Source organism: Calonectris borealis, chromosome 21 (assembly GCF_964195595.1).
Source record: "Calonectris borealis chromosome 21, bCalBor7.hap1.2, whole genome shotgun sequence".
Taxonomy (NCBI): domain Eukaryota; kingdom Metazoa; phylum Chordata; class Aves; order Procellariiformes; family Procellariidae; genus Calonectris; species Calonectris borealis.
In genome coordinates, this window is record NC_134332.1 from 845,196 (window position 1) to 860,027 (window position 14,832).

General features: G+C 42.8%; 1 protein-coding gene across 5 annotated transcripts in view; it reads right to left on the bottom strand.

Moving 5' to 3' along the window:
* EXD3 (exonuclease 3'-5' domain containing 3) overlaps positions 1 to 14,832 on the bottom strand; it is a 295,665-nt gene that overhangs the window by 247,279 nt on the left and 33,554 nt on the right. The window contains exon 7 of one of the 5 annotated variants that reach the window (XM_075170194.1): positions 10,567 to 10,686. The exons of the other annotated variants lie outside the window; for them this stretch is intronic. The gene's annotated coding sequence lies outside the window, so the exon portion shown is untranslated. The remainder of the gene's footprint in view (positions 1 to 10,566; positions 10,687 to 14,832) is intronic. 5 annotated transcript variants of the gene reach the window in all.

Below are 14,832 nucleotides of genomic sequence, written 5' to 3' on the forward strand. Positions count from 1 at the left end.
TCAAACTGGTGAGCATTTCACTTTCTTTCTCCCCTGCTCTCCAAGTAAAAGAGCATTCAGATTTCCAAACACATACTATGGAAAGAATGAAGCACTTCTGGAAAAAGTGAAAGATCCGTTTGCCTTTCTAAATTCAAAGATTTATAAATCAATGCAAATCTTTTTCAAAAAAAGCAGAACACTTCTGCAAGTTATGCCACAGCAATCAAACAGTTGTTGTAGAAACAAGTACCTGTTTTTCCTGACCTACATTTTGAGGTTGGCAGGAAATCAAAGTTCATGTCAAATTACAGCAGATTTTGAACAGACTTGCATGCGCCCTCCAATCTCAGCTATTAAATCTGTTTGGACCCAGCAAGTTCATTTTTTGTATGAAAGAAGGTACCACTTTTTAAAATTACACATGCTCAGTATTACATAAATGCAAGCAAGTAGTCTTCTTGTTGTAATACTAAACGGGGAATTGATTTTTCATAGAATTTGGTTCAACTAGAGACATTTTTCCTCTCCTTGAACTGCTATATACATTATCTACTATATTTATAATAAAAGCCATGTGGTTCAGCAGACACAACCACAAAAAGCAAACAAGTCTAGCTTTGTCCTAAAGGTCTTAATATGAAAAGGCTCCCCAGGTAACAGCAGCCTGCGTGGGTCTTATGTTTATATAAACAAACAGCAACCAACAAACAGGCATTTTCTCAGCTAAGTACAAGACAAGTACTTGCAGACAAGACCTACAGACAAGTAGGCCATAGTTACAGCACCAGCCAAAGGAGAACGCTTTCATCTCCTTCACTCCTTACCCCATCACAAGGCCATCAGCTTCCTCCTCGACTTGTTTTTTTTCGGTGTGGGGTTGTGTTTTACCTGTGTGAGAGTGCAGCCCATTCCTGGGTTCGGAATTTCGGAAGGGGTCTTGCCCATGCCAGGGGATGGAAAAGGCTGACGTGGGCTGCAGAGACAGGAGGGCGGCTCTGCAGAGCAGCTGGCCAGCACAGCCCTGCCAGACCCGCGCTGGACCTCGGAGCCGTGCCCACCCGCAGAAGGGCTTCTCGGGCCCCGAGCTGGTTTGTGGGCGCAAGCAGTGCTGCAGCCAGCCCCTGAGCCCCCCGAACCCAGAGCACGAGGAGCAGAGCAGGGGCAGGGGTCTGGCAGGGGGTCACCTCACATCTGGCACAGCAACGCCTGGCCAGGCTCTTCTTGTGCCCTAAGCCACCCTTCCCCGCTCCCGGGAAGGCAGCGCAGGGACACTCAGACTCGAAATGGAAGCAGTGTAAGATCGACCAGGGTTGTGACCTGGCTCCCCATGCTGTGATGATGGCTGTCCTGCTTCCAGACCTCAGCCAGCTTGGCACTCTGCACAGGTTAATAATGACATCAAAGCAAGGCGCTCTCTGAATCTGTGACAATAATAATAGCGATTTGACTGTATCACCTAACTTTCTCCCTGTTATTTGCTCCCTACGCTGCCTCACTCTCCTTACAGTACTCACAGTAAATGAGATTGTGCTGAGAGAACCCAGAGTGCACCCCGCTCCTCTCCTTTGGGATTTGCACCTCTGCCACAGGAAAGTCCATTGATCCGAGAAGAAACGGACACTGAGAGCTGCAATGGTGGGACAGGACGAAGAAGAGCTTATGTTCATGAGGACTCAACTAGAGATCACAGCACCAGCTTCGGAAATAAAACCAATCTTCCTATTACAGTGGGAGTTTTCTTCCCCCAAGCCCACTAAGCTACTATGCGGAAAGAAGTGCATCTCCCCATCTTGACCTCTGCAAGTTTCATTAGCTGCTTAAGTCATGAACGATCACACTCTGCTTTTGCAACTATCTGGTTTAACATAAGCTTGCAAAAACTGCGTGTGAAGGAAACACATTTTAAGTTTCCTTTATTTTCGTGCCCACTTTCAGATCTCTGTAGTTTCACAATGTCCATATTTCACTAAAATTAAAATCACTGCATTGCAAAACACATCCAAGACAAAAAGTTTCAATTAAGCCTTTTTTTTTTAAAACATGTTTTTCACAATCATAGCAGAAATTCTTTAAAAATGCATCTCCTTCAGGCCAAGTTAAACGTGTTCAAATACGCTGTGGATGCAACCCCCCGAGAATACATCGGTGAGTAGACTGCCCACCTATTCACATCCATGTGAGTCAGAAATTGTTTTCAAACGCGTACGTTAACAGATGTATTTTTCTCATGCTATCTATACTAACCAGACCAAGCCTAAAAACCTTACGGTACCCTGCTGAATTCCAATCACAGACTGACATAAAGTATAAGGAGCCAGACATCCATTAGCGGGAATCTAAACAGCGCTGTGTTTGGGAACTGCTGTTTTCGCTTATGTTTTTTGATTTATACCTCATAACTGCAAAACTAATGAGATTCTAATGAAAAGTGGGACATTATTCATTTGTTTTCCCCCCAGGAGGTTCGGTTTATTTTCAACAAGCATGCTACTGATTAAAACAAGAGGTGATGGTTTTAAGAAGCTGGAACATAAACCTGTTCCCAAATGTGCCTGGTCTAAAACGATACACTGGTTTCTGTAGTTTACAGTCTCGCTGTCTTTATCTAAGTTGTTTTGTTCAAATATATAATTTTTTTTTTTTACAGGTCACCACTACATAAACAATAAACACCTAATCTGTATACCAAGTAATTGCACTAAAATCTTTATTAAAAAAAAAAGTCAACCCTCTGGTTATTTTGCTTCTTCCCTGCCCCAAACAAATCACTCAAAAACCCTGCATGGATGTGAAATGTAAAAACTGTTTGCAACTCATTTTTAAAGACTGAATGGCACTACAATTGAGAAACTAAATATAAAGGTGCATAGATCATTAAAACAATGTATCTATATAGTTCACCGTACTGAAAAAGCTGGAAGTCCAACCTCATATATTAGACACTTTTAAAAGTGTACCCACTAAATATCACCATTAGACTAAATGACTACTTTGAAAATAATTTTATTAATAATACACAGGTTTGTAGCAGAGTTAAGCTTCACATCTCTAAACCTTTCCAGAATAATTGTTACTCAGCCATATACTTAATATTTTCTAATCTCCAGTGTACCTCACATAGTTTGTATGCAACCAAGAGTGTTTTTCATTGCTGCCTTTCATATTCAGTATGGTTCAGAGTGCAGTGCTCCTAAAATGTACTGTGTTACATCTAGAAAGACTCTGATGTGAAACTCAATTCCTCAATACAATGGGGTCACTGAGAAATGAAACACTAAACCAGAGCTTTTAAATAGACATTTAAATTAGGAAATTAGTTCTATAAACATAAAGCATTTGAACTGTCCATTTGTTATGGATAACGCAGTAGGACCGCCAATTACTAAAGTCATGGACTCCAAATTGGCAGCGTTTGCTTTCCAACATTACATCAAAACCCTGACTCCACCACGCAGGAATTTAACTCCTCGAGATACAAAACAGAAACGCATCAAGTACAAATTACAGAGTGACAATTTTAATACTTTATTCATTAAAGCACATTCGGTTACTGCCTCATGGCTACGTTGCACAATCCATATGTAAAAGATTTTGATTGCAGAGTGCAGTTTCTCCGAAGTTTAGGTTTGCCCAGTCCCTTCCCTCCCAACTTCTTCCTTCTTTTCCTATATGCTAAAAGTTGGGTACTAACAGCATCTCTGCTTCCTTCAAACATTTTACCCCAGCAAACAGGATCACCTGGAGGTTTTAGGGGAACAGACAATTCAATCCGCTAAATCTAAAATACCGTTTTCTTTTTGGAGGCAACAAACAATTCAATAAGTGATTGCAGCATTCAGCTGAAGACGAATGTCCCACAAAGAAAGCACAAGAAAGATAAGTTGTTCCACCCAACTGAAAAAACATTTCCTCACAGTCACACCCTCTTCACATAAAAGCAGGAATCTTTCTAAACGCATACTGAACAATTCTAGTGGAAGGTCACAAACAATAACAATGGATAATTAAAACAATAATCAGGCTTAGTAAGACAAAAATTAAGAGTAAATTGCTCATCAGTTTTTTCAAACTGCCCAAGCCTCAGTAAGAACATGTTTCGGACAGAAGAGAATTTGAACTTAAAAGATTACAACAAGCTGCTATTCATCAAAAAAAAGAGTCTCCCCCCTTTTGATACTGTGGGATTCACTATAGAGCAAAGGGATTTTGTGGGACAAAGGAAGATGGAGTATAACAGACTTGCTGAAGAGGTAATATGCTAAAGTATTTGGGAATTATACATATTCTTATGCTGCTAAGCAATTATCCATCCCCAAATCCAAAAAATTTAAAAAATGAATACAAATGAGGAAATCAGTTTTTGCAACAGCTAACACAGTTTTTGCAACAGTTTTAAGAGGCTTAAATGAACCACCCTATTGGATTTTCTTTTTTAAAAGTATATTATCCCTGAAAAAATACTTTGCATTCTTAGCTGTTGCATTTACAAAGTTTTTTACATCATGTAAAGCAGCGACAGCATGACGTGAATCCAGCACACCTGCAGTAAGCTGGCACAAGGAGATGACGGAAATTTAGAACCAACCAAACTAAACGCATTGCCAAAGATTCTGAAAACATGCAATTCTCTTCAAGGCTTACATCTGTGGGGTTTGGGTTTTTTTGGTCTTATAAAAATATTTAATTTAAAACAATGGAGGAACATGACATAAAATACAGTGTAATAAATACCAACTTTATCCGTGGCATGGTAATTACAGGGCTATGCTAACTGTAATTCTAGAGGCAATATCCGAAGTGAGACAGAAGCATTCAAAACAACTTTCAGCCCACGAGTGAGACAACCAGCACTGACGCTCAGCATCTTCCTATCTCAGAAACCAGTACTGGATTCTCCTGGGACAGCTCAGCTCTCACAGGAACTCGGGACTAAAACATCCTGATTTAAAGCCTCCCTTTTGGTTAAACGGATCTTTAGACAGAGAGAGTTGCTGCAGACCTCGTCCACTTCCCAGCCTATGCAGAGGAGGGACCTCCAGGCTGAACACATCTACAGCTCAGCTAACCCGGGCTTAGGCTCGTCCCGCCGGCAGCGCACCACCAGCACTGCCCTGCTCAGCAGGCTGAGCTTTTCAGCTGAGCTTTCAGCGCTCCTACCTTGAAGATACAGGAATGGAAGTGGTGTTGGGACCACATTAGGATTAAAAAAAAAAAAAAAGTAGGATAATGTACTTGAAAATGCAGCCAATAAGTTCATTTGGAATTTTCTGTGAGGAACAAAATCAGATGAAGAACAACTACAATTCTGCAAAACACCTCCCTTCCCCAGCATCACCACCTTCAAGATAGAGGGTGATGCACCAAAACACACAACAGTACTAAGACTAGAAGCCATGAAATGAGAAAGCCAGTGTACCAGGTAGTGTTATCTCTATTTTTCCAACAGTAAACTGAAACACAGAGAGAGACAAGACATTTCCACTACTATGAGGCACACACCTTGAGATCTCGGGAACTCGGGGCTTATTTTTTATTTTTTTAAAGCATTCAGCTTGACCACACAAGTAGTACTGTTACAGCTATGTTGCTCTAGCTTTGTCATCAAGTATCTTTTATTAAACTATCACAACCAGGATGGTGGGAAAAATTATGAAAGATTTTAGGCAGAGAAGCACATCCCAGGTAATACAGCAGAAGGAGGGATTTTGTGCCATTTAAACCTCCTCCTCTACCCACTGATCATGTTCCACAGGTTATAAACTACTTACCTGGCTCTTTCCTCCCAAAAGAGGATTCCCTCATCACGGCTCTCCTTCACCAATCCCGCTCCCCCAACTCAACCCTTACTCTTCTCTATTCCACAAGTCCTATCACCTCTTCCTTCCAGAGGTAATTTAACTGAAACTCTGAAAAATTGCTCTGAGTGTGCTTAGCTTTAAGACAGCTGCCTTTGTATGAGACCTCTATGGAGGAAATAAGAACAGAAGTCAGGTTTTTGTAGGAATGCAATATTTCCTTTTCTCCTGCAATACACTGCTCGGTTCCCTCTACACCCTCTGGTCACGGTAACAAGTGAGGCAGAGCTTTGACAGACAAGAGCTTTCTTAACTACACACTCCAGAGCACATCTATCTTCAACACTGTGAAAAGCAACAGTTCTTTGGAAAAAAAATTGGTATGTGGTCATGTAATTAAAGACTGTCATAATTCACACCCACATTGTGGTAGGTTGGTGTTGTGCAGGCATCCTTAACTCTGGCATTTCCTCATTTTAGGCTACTTGCATTTGAAATCTAAATAATGTTTTTATCTTACCGCACCATAAATTAATTGTGCAGAAAAAGTAATGTCTTTAAAAAATAATTCTTCAGAATGAAAACCCAGCTAGATCCCTTGCTAGAATTAAGCCACAATCCCTGGCTCCTCATTCACACACCAGTCCTGAGACAGAAACACATCTGTGAACAAGCTTGAGCACATAAGCACTCTCACTGTGCTTAAAATTAAGCACATGATAAAGCACTACACGGTTTAACAAATCAAAGCTACAGAGAAAAAGCACGGGGCTGAGATCAAAGAGAAGAAACTGTAAAGTAAATGGATTCAGAAAGGATTTAGGCTGACAAGCCAGGCATTTACACCATTAGAGGTCCGAACACAGTCTTTTTCTTTCTCATTCTTACACCAGGCAAATGAAGAATAATATTGACGCCATTAGCAATAACTGGGAGATAACAGCATTGTTTTCCCTGCCGATGATGCATGCCCCCGTGCGTGGGTGTGTGATGGGTTAGTCGCTATGGAGCTGGATCAAAAGCGGTTGTGAAAGGAACAAGCAGGAAAGGTAAAACAATGGCTGAGATAAGAAGCATCCCAACAAATATGCAAGCAGCCTTCTGGGTTTATAGCTGTGCGGAGGCAAGCGTTTGGCCCCCACCCTAATGAGGCGGTCACTCTGCCAAGGCTGAGCAGCAGGAGATCAAAGGAAATGCTGGAACCCCGGGAGACCCCGGCCCGGAGGAGGGGGAGGAGGGCTGTCGGGGCGGCCGGAGACCGCCCAGGGTGCGAGCGCCAGCAGGCCAGGACGGGGCCGCACGCCGAGGGGCCGGGCTGCGAGCAAGGACAGCAGCTCTCCAGCCAGAACCCGGGGCTGGCGGAGCCGAGCAGCTTTCCCAAGCCAGAAAGGGAAGAAGGTGTGAAGAGGAGCTCCGTGTACAGACCCTTCACAGCCTTTGCTCTGTGCGCTTTGCGGCAATCGGCTCCAAGAGCAGCAGGCGCTGCCCACCGCCCCATGGAAGGCAGCATTTCAAGATATGGAAGGAGCTCGTTAAAGCCTTCTTACAAAGCAAGATTTCTTGAAAGCAGCCAACTTCTCCGTCACAAGATCCTGTCTAGCGACCTTCACCCAAAAGCTCCTTCTTTCTAGGAATTAATGACAAATTGTTCGCCTGCCCTCGCTAGCGCACAACTGCTCGGTTCTCACACGGCTCCGTACAGAGGGTGCACTCAGCAGCGTATCATCTGCTCCTGCAATTCATAAGCTACAAATTGAAGAAACACACCAGGAGCTAAAATGAGTTTCCGAGAACAAAAACAGCTGGTAAAGAAACAAAAGCCAAATATTCTCCTGGCTGCTGGCTGCATTTTTTTTAATTTAGCTTAAAACAAAATGAAAAAAATCTGCTTGGAACCCAAACAGTCTCTAGCTGAAAATGTGGTGTCTAGCCTGAAAAACAGAGGCTTCTGGACACAATGCCAAGCAGCACAGGATTCCCATGGACCTGGTGTTTCTCAAGCCCTTAATGTGGTTCAACTTAGGCAAGTGGTTTTAGGATTCCCATTTTAAAATCTACAACTCACATCTGCAATTCATTCTAGTTTCTTATTTTATTTCTTACTTCTCCAACCAACTCCAAATCATTTTACGAGTTCTTGCAATCCGGTCCTAATCAGTTACTCATGCTGCAGGAGTCCCCGCTTCCTAAGAAGGGCTCCCTTTGCACAAGGAGCCAAGCTGTGCATTTCGTCAGCCATATTTCGCCAGAAACAACAGTAACTACCTGATAAAATAAGAATGCTTGGCAGTGTTCAACACATGATTACAAGACACAGAAAACTTCTATCCTAACATACAGCACTAACCATTTTTAGACCTCTCCTCTTCTATCAGACTCACCACATTAAATCAAAGGTGACTGCTCTGCTAACAGGACTCATGCAATTTCCCACTTCTGAGAAGGGGACTTGACCAAGTGGCTTCAGGGAAAACTTAGGAGAAATTTTCATCCAGCTGTAAGGAAGGAATTCCCATACGAGAAACACCACTGGGTTAAAATCTTTACTGGAAGTGTGCCAAAAATCAGACTGTCAGTATTTGCCCTCTGCACATCAGATCTGTTAGATGAAATGCTGAGGAGACATGGCAGGCAAGGGCAGTTATTCTCGGAAGCGATTTTGACTCGGTAAGAAGCGCTAATGCACAATACAGATCATCTCTTTACTTCATTGCTGCTCGTTTAAAATACAGGTTGTTGGAAGATGAGACCCCATCTGCCCTTGCGCTGTGCACGGCACCAACACTGAGACACTCTGTAAGAAGCAGCATAACCACGTAATGTCTTGCAATGGGGAAACCCCACTTGAAAGGAAGCTAATCAGAAATGGGAGGCCGAAGCAGACACATCCTCTTCCTCACTCCAACGTAGGTCAAAACCACAGGTGTAGGGTAATTCCTGCTCTTGGCTTCCACAACAAGGTTCACTGCATGTAATACAGAAATCCAGTCCGCGGAGAACAATAAAGTTTTCAGGGGTGCAGTTAGCCTGTCATCACTCGCCCTGTAACAAGCCTCTAGCTCCCTGCCATTTCCTTAAACTTTGTTGGTGAGCTACAGACCTGAACAGAATAAGGAAATTAGAATGGTTTTGCTCATAAATGTTCTCCTGCTGCTGGTGGATGCAAACGAAACTTTGCTGGCATCACTACATACCCTGGCACCATCAGTTAGAGGATCCAAGGGTGAACAGGGAATGGACAGGGCTGCTTTTTTGCAGTTTTTCTCTTTCTGCTTGAAAATCTCAATTGCTTGTCTTCCCAGAGTGCACTCAAGGTGAAGCTTGTACAAAGACGAAGAGCAACAGACTCAAGTCTCAACAAGGCAAATTCTGTATTAGGGGAAATAAAATTCACAGGAGTAGCCAAATATTGGAACAGGTGCCTGGAGAGATTGTGGTATCTCCATCCTTACAGATCCAAGGGGGAACAAGGCCCTGAGGAACCTGGTGTAACTGAAGTTGGTCCAGCCTTGAGAAGACAAGGCAAGGGTAATCTCCAGACGTCCCTTCCTGCCTAAATCACGTTATTATTTTACGATCTTAATTTATGACTCCCCATATTTACCACAGGGTTACTGGATGGGCAGGATGCAGTAATTATCAACAGACATAATCAGCTCATCTCCATTTTGTCCAACCCCAATAACGGAATGGCCAACAGACTTGCAGGCATGTTAGCTGAGCCACAGTTAAGGGAAGGTGGCGAAACTCAAGCCAGGCAAGACAAAGAGGAAAATTGCAGGTTTAAAGATAGAGAGGAGATCTTAGTGAAGGTTGCACTGACATCCCTCGTGGCAGACTGAATCTCCACTGGTCAACTCAAAAGTAATTATAAACCTCCCAACAGTAAGTTACTCACTCACCCTGGCTCTGTGATTCTCTACTAACCAGTCTGTTACAAGTGGACTCAGAGAAACCTCTCTTTTCATAGCAATAGGCAATGTTATCAGACCACATCTCTTTGTGTGGCCTCTTCTCAGTTGTGATTGTTCGGTTAGGTGTTAAAGCCATTCTGCGCACACTGGCTACCTGTGCAAGTCAATCTTTTTTTTTGACAGGCAGAAAATAAACATTCAGCACATTACAAAAATACACCTCTCACTGGGATACCAGCATGCAGCTATCTGTACCTGGGTTCAAAGCATGCGATTTCTTCTTTTACAGAAGTCCCCTGCTTATCATAAAATACAGATTATAGATAGAGGATGTCCAAAGATAACTCAGACTGCACCATCTCATGTATTCAGCGGGACACGCCACTGCAACACATTAGCACAAGCGCTTGGAGACTTACAGTGGCAGCAGACTGAACTCCAGAAGTGAAGTTCAGCTTACCCTTAGAGTTGCAGTCCTGATGGACTGCCTGCCCCTCTCCCGCTCAGCACACTGCTACTGCTAACGCAACTGGACTCTCATTATAAAGCATCCTGGCAGGACATTCGCAAAGGCCATTAATATTGTGCACGCCCACCCACGCACACAGACACAGTCTTTGCCTGAAGTAACCGCAAAGCCTCTGACTTCTCTGGCGTGCAACAGATACACTTGACAGGACTGGAGAGTGGGCAAAGAAAATTAATTTTGGTAAGAGGGGGGCTATAAAGATCATTTTCAGCTTTGATTTATTTGCTTGCTGAGCCTCAGGAACTACACATTATTATTATTTAGCATTATAAGCTTGTTTTGCAATTATGACTTTAGTTACCCATTAAGCACTCCTGTTTGTAAGCCCTGTACGTTTTAGGCTTACCCTGGGTGTTTTAAGTGTTCATCAAAGGTGAAGCATCGGGAGCTGTATTCTTCACCAGGAAGTCTCCTCCAGGAGTCCTCTTCTAGGAAATCATCTCTCTGTGTCTCCAGATGCTCATTCCTGCGTCCAAGTCAAATGGTTAACCTTGAGATCTCTACTAAGGAGTTTTGCCCCAATTATCCAAATGTCAGGTCCCACTGAGACCTGAAGGCACTGAGGGTACATTGTCGTCATTCCAAAGGCTCAGACAAAAGGATAAACAAAGCCATCACCAGCGTGGCATTAAAGGACTCTGTAAAAACCCCAGGGTATAAAATAATGACAAGAGCAATCACTGCAGCATTGAATTTAAATACTTCAGTGATAGAATTTTTCCCAAGAAGAAGAAAGGAGAAACCACTTCTAAGACAGGATGTATGTTAGTAAAACAAGTAAGTGTAAGTCATCAGGAAGAAAGAACATTATTCTTTTATATTCACATCATCTTCAAAAGCAAAGTGGGTTACAACTAATTCAGCGTTTTTGCAAATAGACATTTCCCAGTGTCAAATAATAAGTGAACAGACAGAAAAAGAGACAGTGTTTGCCATCTAATGCACTGGATTTTTTATCATGTCTTTAAAGTTATTAATAGATTGTAATTTGCTGTAATTGGGTTTGAAACAAATTTTTCTGACTCTTCTAAATTGATTTTGATTTTTAAAAAATATTTATAATGACTTTTTAATGTCTTTTCGTATAGATACTCTAAAGTCTGCATACAAGAACATCCCCCTTGCCAAATGCATAAATAATGGTTAAACGACCCACTGCCCGCTATAAAGAAAAGTATGAGTAAGAAGTGGGGAGATCCACAGCTGCGTGGTCCTGTCACATGAGTGGGAGTACACGTGCTGCATTGCTCTGATAGACAAAAGGGTTACAGCCCCCTTGAAGAGCCAGTGAGATCATATCCGAGATCATGAGAAAGATGCAACTACTGCTAGGAATTATCATTGACTTTACTGTCTTCAAAAGCAAGCAGTCTCCTTCAAAGATTTCCATATAAACGGCTCAAATTTTCAAGCCAGAAGCAGTTTTAATCAGAGTAAAATAATCACACTTTCCACCACACTCTCATCACCACATCAGAAACTTTAGATATTCAAATTAGCCACAATTCTGTACATTTTTCAATAGAGAAAGCACAACAGCTGAACCGGATCCAGTCTGATGGGAGGCAGCCAGAGCACTGGCTACAGAACACCCTTTCAAGAGGGGGAGTCCCCAGCCTCGAACCCGGAAAGGATCAGTACGATCACAGCTTGAGGGCTGGCTCTGTGGGTGAAGAGGTGTTCACTCACCGACGGACCCTGGACCATCGCTCGCTAGTCCAGGAGGAGGAATGCCCAGAGCACTCAGCTCCCCACCAGGAACACAGCAGTTACGGGCAAGTCCATTTAAAACACCACGTCCTGTTACGATACCACAAAATCCTGCTGGGCAAGGCACTAAGTTTTAGAAGATGGAAACGAGCATTAGCCATTAACACGTCATTCCACAGCAAATCTCACTGGGTAGAAGGAGGTCCCTCTCCGAGGACTCTATGCCACAGCAGAGGGTACACTAGTGCTACAACCTCGCTGCTCCTCCCCACTCCTCCTGGGTCAGAAGATCCTCAGTGCAGACCCCTCTTTCACCCACTGTCTTCAGCAAGGATAGCGGATACCAGGTATCTCCCGCACACCAGCTCTCATCCAACTCTGGCTGCGAGAGGAAGCAAAGGGCCTTCAGCCCTCTCTGTGAGCACTCCTACTGCAGCATCACCCCGAATTCAAGAAAGGGGGCAGAGGAGGGGAAAGGCTGACAGTGGGAGTAGGAACACAAAGTTCATGCTGAATACACCACAAAGGCATCAACGTGTAGCAGTGCTGATAACAACACGTATTTTAGAATGACTGCGCTACTGAGCTGATGGTGCATCCCTCATCACCATTGCACAAAACTTGGACAGAGCAACAATGAACAGGCTTTTTACCTGATGAAGAATGCCGCTGTCAAAAGCTGCTTTGGGGGCAAAACAGTCAAAGACTAACAATTCTATTTTCACCCTTCTGAGTTTCTATTCAACAGAAAGCTATTATAATTAAGAGACCTTTGAAAAAAATCACTCAGAAGCTCCTATTTCTCTGCATAGCTCACATGACAGGTACAAGTTCATCATTTGGGCATCTACTACTGCTGTCTTTGTTGACTTCCTAACAACACATCTGGCTTTGATGAGGAGATCCATCAGCCCAAATGCTGGATAAAGAATTCCTGTCTTGGGGCTGAAGTACTGGTTGCCTCTTTCAGGCTTCAAGAGAGGCCAAATCAAAGATTCAGATGCGGTCCTATCGGACAGGAGAGCGGGCAGGAGCTCGAACTGGTTGCTCATGAAGTAGGACTGTTAAGGGAACACAAACTGCACATCATTTGTGGTTCTTACTGACTGCCCTAGGAATGGCAACACTGCAGCTAGAGGACAAATGTCTCCTCGTTAACAGCCCAGCCTAACAATTAGCTGATTATGCTCAGCTTCCAGGATTTGGAAAGATAGGCACTGGAGAAACATTCCTCCAGTTTCCTGTTTGAATAATGCAATCCTCACTGTCTGGATCTCACAGTCAGAACATGATGCTGCACCCAGGCCAGCATTATTTCTTTCATGCTTACTGTTTACATTTTGCCTTTCCCCCTCCACATGTTTTCTGTCTAGAGCACTTGAAGGTAAGTCAAGAGCTTTAGCTATTGCACAATGCAACATCTCCAGGGACTTTTTATATTCTTCTCCAGATGGTTGGGTGGACAATACCCTTCTTTCCACATCCTTTACACTCTTTCAAATTCTGATGAATCCAAAATGTTTGACCAAATTTAAAATGGAATACAGATATAATTGCTTGCTCTAGCTGCTTCTTTATTTTTTTCATGCTGGAAAAGGTTGGAAAATTCTTGGCAATAAGCTTGCACTGAGTATACAAAATGTCACTTAATTTGCCTGGCAACACTGCTATGGTGGTACGTTCTCTGTCGGTTGCACTTGTGATGACAGTAACACAGATGAAAAGATTTAGCTATATTAGGGAATCAGGGAAGAGCAGAGATGTAAGGGCCCTTAAGAGCTCGTCTAGTCTTTCTCTTATGCCTAAGGCAGTATCAACTGTAGCTCCTCCGTTTTCAACAGATACTTATCTAAATCCAGTCTTAAAACCTTTCCAACACTGATACTCGACAACTCACTATGGGACTCAATTCCAGTCTTTCATTATACCTGTTCAAAGTGTACAGGAACAACAGCTTACTTTTCTTTTAGCTTTTGAGTAGCTAACAAGTGTTATTACACCCTCCCTTGTACAGACTGAATCATTCCTCTTCCTCCTCTTGTCTCAAATCTCATCTTCTGGACCTCCAAATTTTTCAGCTCTTGCTCTCTAATTAGCAGCCCACAGTTTTCCTGAAACGCAACATCCCCATCTGGGCACAGTACTCCACACAGAGGTATCACCATGACTCATTGGCATAGCAGGCTTATTTCGTGGGTTTTAAAGACATCTGCATGCAGTTGCCCCCTGCAGCAGTAAGACACCGAGGGCTATAGTAGATCACCAAGTAGATGAAAGTCAATGAAGTCTATACAACTGCTGGCTTGTCATTCGTCTCCCGGCCTGAAAACATGGTAGTTCTTGCTTAAACGCAGAGCTTTGTTCTTACCATAACTGAACTACTCCTCTTTTTTAGGCCATTTCTCCAATCTCTTAAAAGATTATTTGAATTCTATACTTAGCATACTGGCACACTCATAATAATTCCTCCCAAACTTAGTTTATCACCTTCCTCCCTACAGCTGATTTCTAGTTCTAGCATACTTGTACATCACTGAAATTTCACATGACCACTTTTTTTTTCTAACCCAGAAACAATTCCGTCTGCATTTAATAAATGATGTGACACGCAAAGTATAGTAATTCTATGTACTGTAATAACAATGAAGTACATGGTCAATTATTATGTACTACATGAAGAGACATACACTTTCTAGCAGTTTATCTTAATTTTTTTTATCTGTGGCATTAGATAATCTTTTTTAGCACAGTGCTAGGGAAGAAAGTACAAGAGTTAAGACAGTTTTCAAAAGCAATTCAGAAGACTTAGTTGGCAGTTTGGAGTATTTTTATCATGCTATGTGCTTCACTAGCAATGGTGTGTTAAATTCATTTCTAGTGTACTTCAGAGCAAATGTTAGTG